The sequence below is a fragment of the Chinchilla lanigera genome, unplaced genomic scaffold (assembly GCF_000276665.1).
Source record: "Chinchilla lanigera isolate Chin_1 unplaced genomic scaffold, ChiLan1.0 scaffold00052, whole genome shotgun sequence".
NCBI classification, from domain to species: domain Eukaryota; kingdom Metazoa; phylum Chordata; class Mammalia; order Rodentia; family Chinchillidae; genus Chinchilla; species Chinchilla lanigera.
The window spans coordinates 12,087,403-12,099,584 of record NW_004955453.1 but is presented as its reverse complement, the minus strand read 5'-3'; positions in this window follow the sequence as shown (position 1 = coordinate 12,099,584).

Below are 12,182 nucleotides of genomic sequence, written 5' to 3'. Positions count from 1 at the left end.
GGTCTCCCGGGGCTCGAGGGGGCGAGCTCTGCCCGGTCCCCGCCCCCGCCCGAGCAAGCTCTCGTGGTCCCCTACGCCACTGAGGGATGGAGTCCCTGGACCACGGCGGGAGCATCCGAAGAGTCTGAATTACCCTTGGGAACCCTAGAAAATGTTGGCAACCTTCTCTGCCCCCAGAGGGAGGCTGGAGATGGAGAGAAAGGTTCTCAGGGAAATGCAGTGGGGACAAAGTTGCTCTGACCCTTCGCTCCCTTCCCGGGGCCGAGGGGTGGCGCCTGCACGCCTCGGCTGGGCCGCACACTCGCTCCTACACGCCGCCACCGCCGCCCCGGGTGTCCCCCCACCCCCGTTTGGTGTCTTTATGGCGCTCCTCCGTCTGCAGTGCTCTCGGGGGACTTTGGCAGCTGGAGTATTCGTTTCTGGTCCGGCCCTCCAGCCTCCCAGAGATCACGGACGCAGACGTCCCCAGCGCCCAGCCCGCCGCAGGGCTCAGTCGCTGTCTCGGAGAAGAAACGAGGGACTTTCTAGCCTCTGGAGTCCCCATCCCTTGCCGGGTTCCCGCGTTCACCGCGAACATCTCTCCCTGGGACCGGGCCGCCACTCCACTGCAGCGAGCTGCCCCGAGACGGCCTGGGATTCGGGAGCTAGCTGTGAGCTCTCCAGGAGGAGTCCCTGGACCCTGCCTACCATCCCCGGGCGCAGGGGCCAGAGAGGGGCGCATGGTGAGCACGGGGGCTGCAGCTGTCCCGACCGCGCACCGAGACGCAGCCGTGCGCTCCCTCCCGCTGTGCGCGGCCGGGACCGCAGAAGCCCGCCCAGGCGCCCGGGCCCCGGCGTCGCGGGTGTCACTGTCGCCCCCGGGTGTGCTGGCACCACCGGGCCGTGATCTGTCCCCCGAGGCTCGGGTCGCGGGCGCAGCCACCTGAGCGCCAAGAGGCGACGACTCCTCGGCCAGTTACTGGGGACCAGCCCCCGACGCAACTCTCTGCGTTTTCTGTAGGGGTTTAAAGGGGCCCTGATTCTCAGCGAAGAACCTCCCTTTCTTTTCCCACGATGCCCCTCCTCTGGCTCCCTCCAGGGCAGGGCCGGGTTTTCCTCGCGAGCCCAGGTCCCGGTGGGAGCGCGACCTCCGGGAACAGCAAGCCCTTTCCAGCGGTGGCGGCGGCTCTGCGTGAACCAACCGCGCCACCTGCCGGCCAGACACGGGCGTGTGCGGCCACGAAAGAAGAAGGGTGCGCGGACAAAGACTGCAACCAACCGCCGGGTAGAGGTAGCTTGATTTTTGTCCTTTTGCCTCCGTCCTGCGCACGCCAGCCACTACTGGGGCGGGCAGTCCGGAGGGCTTGGTAGTCCTGTCGCACTTCTCGCCACCTAGTTTACGAAAATCGGGCTCAGAAAGCTTTTCAAGGAGAAACTTAACAGTCGACATCCGAAGGGTTGTTTGAGAGAATAGCTGCTCTCCCCAAAACTGGAATCCTAGATAGAGCCGGAGCTGAGAAGGGCAGCGTGGAGCGGAGAACCGATCGCGCGTCACTGGCCTTGGTTTCAGGTCACTGGACTCGGTAGCAGATCGCATTTCCCCCATGGCTCGAGAGCTGCCCTGCTTTCCCGTGCAAACCCAGACCTGGACTAACAACATGGACAACTTTTACTTTTACAAAAGACCAGTGCTCTTGGCGAGGCGCTGGGCACAAGCTGAGTCGGTGCCCTAGAGGGGCAGCTTGCGCGGCTCCTGGTATTTTGGCTCCTTGGTGAAAGACCTGTAAAAATGTCACTGTCCAAGGGAGTGGATTTCATTTCAGTGACTGTAGCTGCTGATTTAGCACAAGTGAAGCGGGGAGGGGCGTATGCACACAGAGGGGAATATATATGTATTCATATATATCAGTGAAGCCCTTTAAGGAATGCATTTCTAGGTTCTTTCATGTGTCTTTCTGAGTTTTACCGAAACCGAAAAAAAATATTGGTCCCAGTCATTTGGCACACACGTTTGAAAGAAGAAAAGAGCAATCCGAATTCTTTTTGAAACAATAGATGCTGGTTGCCTCTCTGCAGGAGCTTGATTGTTGAATATCTGTGGTTGAAATGCAAAACTGCCTGAATTGTTAACAACAGTAAAATTTCTTTAAAAAAAACAAACAAACGTGTACCATCCTCCCCCCCATACGCACACTGTATATTAAAATCTTTGCCAGCCACAGCTGCCGGAGAGCAAGGCAGCATTTGCTAGGACATACACCCCCAGCTCCCCTTTTCCTTTCTGATTTTCATTTGAGGCCTCCAAGAAGGCCAATAAGCAGGAGAACCGACAAGCAGGAAATACTAACCCGGGAAAAGCAGTACTATAACTTCCTGTGTAAAAGCATTTCTGCGCTGCAGGTCAGAAACAAGCTGCTGTCGTCCATTATGAATACTTACAGGAAAATTCTTCCGTCCATTGTGATTGTCCAGAGGAAAAATGTTCTGACCTAACCAACGGGACTTTTCTTAAAAATAAGGCAAAGATGAAAATATGATAAGTTTTCCTGGTCTATCGTCAAGGCAGAACCTGCCCTTCACCCCCATAATTGAAAAACACCCTAGAGTTTTCAACAAATCAATGGAGTCATAAACATATCAGAGTATAAATACTGTACTTACCAAATGTACCCCAAATCACCTAATTGTATAATAAAATACTTTGGCTCTTGTCAAACAAGTGCTGTAAGAATTAAGGGTTATTCTGCATGCACTAGGAGACATGTCAGAATAGATCTGCTAGTGATCTTAATGAAAAAAAAAATACTGTGAAAACAGTCGGTTTTTTTCCTTTTGTACCATGCTCAAAGACTTGAGCTATGAAATACATTGTAAATGGTGAGTTAAGTTGTGGCTGAATTCTGAAGGTACTTCTAATCTGTGGAAGATATTTTAAAATAGAAACAGAGATCCTAGGGTTTCTGGCCCTAAGCAGAAGTCCCGTCTCACAAAAGTTAGGAAAAAAGCACCTTTGACCTGTGGACCAGTAAGCAGTGATAATACATGGAAGGTTAAGACAGAGGGTAAGAATGACAACATCCACTCACCCGCACTATAGCAGACTTTTCTGTTTAGTTTTGCTGGATTTCCCTGGACATCAGTCTTTAGATCAATAAAATGTCAACATCCCCCTGTTATTTTAAGTCAGATACTTCTGGTTTACTATGCCGGCTGGAAGTTGCTGGCTGTGTATCTTTGCATAACTCACTTAACCTCTCTGAGATATAGCTTTCTTATCTATACGTTGTAATTTTGCTATATAATACATTCCTATTGAATGAATGTTATAGCACATACATTATAGTACCTGGCACATGATAAAGAGCTGTTCTTATGCTCTAGTAATATTTCATTAATACTTATATTAAATGGTAAATCATTTATTCAACTTGCATCTTCCCTTTCACGAGGAAACCAAGCACCATGATTTATGTTTTGTGTTCTGTGAGAAGGTAATGCTTTCTCTTACTAACTCTTGTTGGTAGAGAAGAGAAAGGAGCTCTAACATCTTCCCTTTCTGTTAATTTATTTTTTCTTATGGATGTATGTCAGCTTCCATCCACATTCCTGGTTGACTCGATGGATTTGAACCTGGAGATTATACCTGTCTTTAAATATGATAGTTGCAAAACTAATGAAATGACACACGATGGAGAGAATCAAAATTTCCACAACCAGGAAGCAAAGCTCCAGCTGATGAAACAGCAGAAACAGCCGTCTATGTCAGAAAACCTGCGGCCACAAGCTACTATCTTCAATACAATAACCTGAAACAACATTTGGTGGCTTCCTGCGGCCCTCAGGAAGCCTAGTCAGAGGTTTCAATTCTCTGAGGTCAAGGCTTTGATGTTCTTTCTTATGCAGATGAAAGCAGTGCTCTGATTAGCCCTTCACGTCTGAGTGGGAAAAATGGCTACCAAGCTCTGAGCTCAGGTCTTGACGATGAAGAAGGTTTGAAACTCAGACACAGCAAGAGACCCTTGAGCCACTGTGGTGCAGAAGGGCTGCCAGGAAGGTTGGAGAACTCAAGGGGACAACTTTGGGTGTAATCAGCCCTCACAAGCATTTCTCAGCTGCCAACTGTGTACCACGTTTCAGGATTTCAAAGGTTTCCTCAGCCTTGACCATGCCTGAGGCAACCCGCCACATAGGAATGCGAGCGTCAAGTGGAAGCCATCAGGAAGGTTTCTTCTTCGGGAGTCTTGGGGGAAGGTGGACAGAGAGAAACAGCACACGCCAAGGCACTGTGTTTAGTTCTGCACCAAGTCTAGAGGCTTTCACAGAGGCAAGGGGTCTTTGTGGAGGAAAAGTCAGAAGAGAAACTTCTGCTGGCTGTGTATCTTTGTCCAAAAGTGTGTCCAAAACTGTTTTGGACTGCTGTGCAATTGCAATGAAATTCTGCAAGGAAGGAATTTGGCCATGAACACAATTTGTTTTCTGTTGTTGTTTGTCTTTTTGAGACGGGATCTCCCTGGGAAGCTCAGGCTGGCCTTGAGTTCACTTTGTAGCCCAGGCTGAACTCAAACTTGCAACAATCCTCCTGCCTCAGCCTCCCCAGTGCTGGCATGACAGACATGTGCCACCTTGCCTGGCTTAATTTGTGATTTAGTATATAACGAGGATATAAATGTGGAAACCTAACTTTTCCTTCCCCCAACGGTTGAAAGCATTTACAGAGCACTTATATTCTAGACATTTATTTTGTATTTTCAAAAGAGCTCCGAATATTCTAAAGATATTTAAAATGACAGATAATATATTTCTTTATGTACACTATAAATCCCTTAAATGCTTGCTTAAATAATGGAATTTTATAAATGTTCTAGAGGAAATACCACCTTTGAAATTATGTTTATTTATATTTTATTTCTTTCACCCAACCAACTTGTAAATAAGAAAAACATTTTCCTTGCACAGGATTTTGCTTTTGACTCTTTGTTCAAAAGGATTCGATATTGCAGAAACCCAGTGAAAACTCCAAGAGGCATGATTAATTTTCCCTGAGTTATACACTATTTAAACTTTTCATAAAGTAATGAAGGCTAATGGATCAGTGGTACATACATCAGCTCCTTATAGGAAGAAATGCAAAAGTGAAATTTATAAACTGAGTTTACTTTGAACTGGCATTATTTCAGGGACTTTCTGGACAAATAGAGTTTAAGAAACAATGACAGATTCAGAGAAGTCTTAACTCAGGCATCCCTGGGCAAGTGTATGCCGTACAATTTTAAAATGTGCTGGTCAGCCCTCTTTCCTCTCGGTGATATGTAGAGACACTTTCTCCGAAACCTTGACTAGGTCTGCACAAATAAACTAGCTTAATTCGAGCAAACAATGAGTTATTTGAAGTGGGGAGGTGAAGAGAAATTCAGTTAGTAACGGATCATTTGGCTCCAACTGACATTTAAAGTGTATCAGTTCAACCATTTGTTTTTCCTGGTATTCAGCTCCACGTGTGTCTGCACCCCAGGTTCTGCTTTTACTGGAGGATGGAGTTAAAAATTAGACACTGAAATACAGAGAATAGTGTCCCTGTGCCATGTATTAGTGAAATTTTTAGCTGTTTAAAAAAAGAAACTTTAAAAGAAGAACACCCTTAACCATTGCTAACTTTGACGGGAATAGTTTTCATTTGGGATAAATCTTTCTCCTATAGAGAGTATTTGTACATTTTATTATTACAGGATTTTCCTCCTCAGGTCTAACACCTCACTTCGGCATTCAGGATTAACACGTGGGATGATATATATGTAGCTACTCTTGAAGTTCCTCTCACTTTTATCTCTTGCGGCTCTGAACTAAGGCCAAATTGAGCCAAACCACGCACAGGGGATAGTGAGAGGGATTCCAGTGTGTATTAACTTTAAGAGTCCAGGCCCATTGCTGCAACGGCAACCTGCCTATTTGTATTACATTAAACACCTATCAGAGGTAATTGGACATTGGCAGGAAATTAATCAAGTCTGTGCCATTAAATGGTCAGTTTACTGCAGCTCAGTAAAGCTGGGCCCATTTCCTCTGTGTGTCTCATTACTCTCTCATTTGAAACTTTTATAGTTTTCACTGGGATTGTTGCAACTTAAAATCCTTTGATAAATAACTAGCTGTGTCCACGCTGCTTAGCAGGTGAAGTTACCCAGTGAACTAAATTCGCAATGCACAAGTCACAGCAAAGACAGAAATCAGAGCAAATTGCAGAGGTAATGAGGAAATTCAGAATGCTTTGGGTCTTCCCACTGACAGCTTTTTTTCTTTCCTTTTTTGTCTTTCTGAGACAGGGTCTCACTACGCAGTTCACGCTGGCCTTGAACTCACTTTGTAGCTCAGGCAGATCTTAAACTTGCAGTGATCCTCCTGCCTCAGCCTCCTGAGTGCTGGGATACAGGCATGCACCACCACTCCTAGCAACAGCTTTCTTTAGCAGTACACTTCTTGTTTCATTTTCCATTACATTTTCATGTGTTATAGATACCTATCTATGTGTATAAACTCGGGTACTTGTTTTAAAAACCTGACTTAGATTACAAGTAAGATTAGCTGGCTTTAACACTCCTATGCGTATAACATTCCTCATGGTGACAATCACTGCAGTTTAGCTCTAGTTCTGGAAGGCCTGTGATATAGATTCTTCCTTTTGCTGTCTTCTGGTTTAATCTACTCAGCTTTGTTTTTACCATGTCCACCTACACACAGCTGTCCACCTCCCTGAAACCTTTTTACTGTCAGTCAAGTGACATCCTTGGATAGAAGCTTTGTGTGCCAAGGCCTCCTGAGGCCCAACACTACATTTACATGGAAGGAGGTGGAGGGGGCAGTGAGGGAGCACAGGGTTTCTTCCAAGGCAGGGGTGGGAGGTTACCGGTGGGAGGGCTTTGGTGCATGGCGCCTTCAGAAAGTGCTTTCCTAAACACACACAAAAATGCAAACATATACACCAGACCCCCACATCTGTAGGCCAGCACCACTGTAATGTAAAATCACCCTGGGAAGTCAAGCATTCCAAGGCCTGTAGAGGCAGAGAATAAAGCACCCTTCTGTACTTTAACAGGGGTTGGTGCCAAAGAATGGGCCTAGTTTCTCTCCTAACGTGAGTGATCAGATGTGGCTAGCTTTCCCTTTCTTGGATTCACTGATTCCTAGGTGACCTGTGAGTACTAACATTGCTTCCTAAAATTACTTGGGAGACTTTGTTTTTGCTAATTGGAGAGTAGCTGGAGGAATGTTGTGCTACAGCTTTTGTATGGGTTTCATTCTATATGATTTAATGTCTTAATATTGGAAGGAGGTTGCATCTTGTAACAGGAAGCCGTACAACCGAGATATCTCTATTTGTACAGTGCATTACTTCCCTGAACCATCAGATAGGTCATTAGAACAAGTTAGCTTTTGATCTCTAGAAAAATAGCCTGAATTGAGATGCGGGCCTTATTTTAATTACTTTGTTTTTGTTTGCTCCCACCTGAATTCTGATGATAGAGTCACTCAGAGGTTACTTCATATTCCTGAGCAGCTAAAGTTTAGCAGCTTTGAGTAAAGTGTTTCAAGTTTACAGTAAAAATCACCAGGAGCCCAGATAGTTTCTAAAAGTAAGTGTTTTATTTTGACCTTGCTATTGAACATGAAATATGTTTTCTATCTCAAGTAAGACGTATTTCACCTACAATAGCTAATGCAGTTTAACAAGGTAACGTATTACAATTTATTTTTACATTAAATACCAATACATTTTATCTTTATTGTGTTTCTTTTTTCGTTTTATTTGAACTAGGAAGGTCTAAATCTAAATTTGTGAATTTTATAAATTTGAACATTCTGGTTTATCTCCCTATACCAAATTGTCTACTTTACTCTCTGCCTGGGAGCACTGTCCCTTGTTACAACCGGACCTCTCATCTAGCCAAGCAAAAGGCACACAGCAATTGTTCAGGAGCAAAAGTGTAACCAATAAACCTGAGCAAATACCTTTCGAACCCGGGAGCTTATTTATGATGTTAACACAGATGCTTGGCAAATCCATGGGGAATGTTTGGCGAATGTTTGATTTACCAGTACTTTAAACTTGTTAGAGTGGGGAGCTAATAATTACCAAGGAAATAATTTTTTGATCTTTTTTTTTCCCTGACCACTGTTGATCTTCAGAAACAGTGCTGCTTTTTGATACTTGGTATAAAAATAGTAAATGTCTAAGAAATGCAAAGAATTCTGGGAAATTTACTATGCACGTACATGATGTAAGAGTTGTAAAGTTGTAAAGCTTTAAGCTTTAAAAATTAAAGTCATATTATTCATTATGCTCAATTTACATAGATTCTTCTTCAAAAATAATTTACCTATTTATAATTCTGTAATGTTTTGCTCTTCATGTTCTGGTAAAGCATGCATGCATAATTTACATCTAATATCATTTGGAGTTCAACTTTTTTGACAGTTGATTAATTTTCAGAATGCTGAAATTGGTAGGAACAAATGAAGTAGTATTCAGAATTAATATTTTAAAGCTTTGAAACTCCCAATAAATTACAGTTGATTATGAATAGAAGTTGGCTTTTAGGAAATTGTCTCTTAGTAAAATAATGCCAAGAATAATATTGGTCTTTAGAATTCAATCTGGGTTAATTTGGTGTATTTCAATACAAAGTGTACCCGGGGATTATCTGTACAAATATCACATGTGTGCACACATAGACACAAGTCATACAAACTGAAATATTCTTTGTAAGCCACTGAGGTTCATTATTTTTCAAAGACTATGCCTTCCATGTAATGTTTTTCACTTCCTAATCCAGAATAAAAGCAATTTATATGGGAGAGGAGGAAGGATAGTTGATAGATAAAGAAATAATAAGCTACTTAAAAAATCAGCACCTGTATAAAATTGCCTCTTTAAACTGAAAATAAATTATTAATCTTTTAGGTTATTGAAGTTTTCTTTAATTCTTTCTTCACCATGGAAAACATACATTTTTTTTTTCATGTACATTGAGGATGTTTAATTTGGGAAATAACCACAAGAATTAAATTTCAGAAGGTAGTCTTACTGTATTTGGAGGGGTACTTCTCTGTGTGTATATTTGCAGATAATCACGCTGTTACTAATCTATGTATAAAAACAGAACTAGATGATGGTGAAAAATTTACCCAAACTTTGGAAGATTTCCTTTTTTCCTGTGATCACATAAGATTTGCACTGACTTTCCTTATGGGGCCTATTCATTATAACCCTTTGAGGAATGAATGCAACATTTCACACAATGATTTGCTTTCTGCCACACAAAATGACCAGCCTTGTGTTGCACCATATTGGACAAATGTGCCCACTTCTGCAAACAGAGTTGCTCACCACATTTCCTTATTATCCCTGCAGTCACCTTTGGATTTCAGGAGCTTGCAGTTTGTCGCCAAAAGCCACAGACATTTGCTGCTTCTTTTAGCTGTTCCTTTGCCTGCAACAAAGAGAGGAAAGAAATAAAACCCAAAACAGATACCAACAGCATAGCCGATCTTTAGCAACTGTGAAGAGCTTGATGATTTAGAAGATTCACACTGGTGATTAAAATGAGGTGTGGAGAAACTAGTTCTTTTAAATTACTGTAGTTCTTACTCTTTACAGGTTGGACATCTGATTTTTAATTTTTATTCTTGACAGTCCTGGGGTTTAAACCCAGGGCCTTTGTTTTGACTCTTATTCCTAGCCCTTTTAATTTTGAGACAGGTTTTCTCTAACCACTGAGTTGCCTAGAGTAAGCTTGAAATTGTGATACTCCTCCCTCAGCCAGAGTGCTGTGATTACAGGTGTGCATAGCCATATGAAGCTTTTATTCTGACATTTAAAAATTATTGTCACAATTGCGTCTTTTATAAAAGTGTATTTCTTTATGCATATATCCTGATAGATACATATACAGACTCACTGGTGACAGTTTTGACCATTTGAGATAATCTTGATTACGCAGGACATGTTATTTGTAATTTTTTGAGGCCCAAACTTAAATTACGTGCTCTACAGCTAGCACAGAGGCAGGAGTCATTGAAGTGGCCCCATCTGATGACTTGGACTGAAATTTATTTCATCTCTAATGATCCCTATTCCTCATCTCATACATAATAATTCTTTTTACATGTTTTTCCTTTCAGAAGGAAAATGTGCACCTAAGTAAGAGTTTGTTTCTTCATCTATAAAATGGAGCCAATGATAGTGGCTACATGTAGATTGTTACAAGATATATATATATATATATATATGAGAGTTAAAATAATTGTACTACTAATTTCTATTATTTTGTTGAAAGGAACAGTTAGTGTTTATATTGTTTGATCATTTTACATGCCTATATCTGGTAATCTGAGCAACTACTTTGAAGATAACAATATGCAATGTAATACCCATTGTTAATTTCCTATCATCTTATTTGGAAATTCTGTATCATTTTTATCAGTTTTTAAAAATCCTCTTTACAAAAAAAGTTACGAGATACTCCCTATACAACCAGAGATACAAGGTTTGACACAAAGTAATTGCTGTTAATATTCCTACACTTATTCCTATACTTGCTGTTGGGTAAGGTCATGGTAATGCTCATAAACCCTTTGTTTTACATTCTGGACTACACAGTTATGACTTATGAATGCAATGTGGAATAGATAAATTGAGCTAATTAACATAGGTTTTCTCTCAAATATTCATTAAGTTCTTCTGATGAGAACATTCAAAATTTACTCCTTGAAAACTGTGAAAGGTACAACAAAGCATAGCTAACTGTATTCACAACACTGCACCAGACCTAAAAGAAGCTCTCCCTCCTGTCTGAGATTTTTGCACTCTTTGACTATCATCTCCCTATTCCTTGAATTTCCTAGTCTCTGTAATCAACACTGTTACTTTTGCTTGCTATGAACTACATTGCTTTAGATTTCACATAAAAGTGAAGATACATGAAATTTCTTTTTTATGTCTGGCTTATTTCACTTAGTACAACATTCCCCAATTTCATCCATGTTGTTGCAAATGACAGAACATCCTTTATTTTATTTTATTTATTTTATTTTATTTTTTGTCTTTTTGAGGCACGGTCTCGCTATGAAGTTGAGGCTGGCCTTGAGCTCACAGTGTAGCTTCAGCTGGTTTCGATCTCACCATAATCCTCCTGCCTCAGCCTCCCAAGTGCTAGGATTACAGGCCTGCAGCACCACGCCTAGCATTTTATTTTATTTTTAAGAGTAGGGAGAATTTATTGAGAGAAAGAAAGCTTCTATCTGAGAGGGACAGAAGGGAGCCCAGAAAGTTGGTTGCCTACCAGCCCCTCTCCACAAGGGTGTTTATTGAGCAAACCCACCAGGTGAAGTGGGTTTAAAGTGGGACAGAACTATAATCAATAAGATTACAAGGAGAATCATTTAAGTAATATTGACCCAATAGAAAATCACAGGATGGGTGTAAGGTGGGATAAAACTATGGTTGACCAATAAGATTACAGCAAGGACAGTCTCGTAGGTAATACTGATTACATGGGGCTCAAATTGGGAAGTGACTCATGGAGCAAGTGCACATGGGGTGGACGAGGACTTTCCTGGAAGGGGCGTGTTAAGGTTTGTCCTCCACCCCAAGGTGACTGATGCCGACTTATAATATCAATCACAGCTGTTCATCCCTTCAGTGAGTAGTTCCTCTTTTTCTTGAAGCCTGGCCTTCAGTGAATAGCCTCCAGCCACAGTTGTCTTGCATTGACCTTCGAGGGCCCAGCCCTGTCTGACCGCCTACAATACTTCTGCCTAATTTAGCTATCTATAATATCACCCCCCCCCCCAGAAGCCAAACATCCTTTTCAAAGACAGGAGTAGTCCATTGTGCAAGCCAAACATCCTTTTCAAAGACAGGAGTAGTCCATTGTACACATCCACCACATTTCTTTACTCGCTCACTTATCGGTTAAGGCGTAGGTTGATCCCATGACTTGGCTGTGAATTAGTTCCATAATAAACACAGGATTGCAAACATCTGTTTGACAAATGGATTTCAATTTTGGGGGTGTAAACACCCAGAAGCGGGATTGCCAGATTGCATATTCTATTTTTAGTTGTTTTCTTTGTTTTGTTTTGTTTTTGGTTTTTTTTGTTTGTTTGTTTCTTTCTTGTACCAGGAATTGAACTCATGACCTCATGCT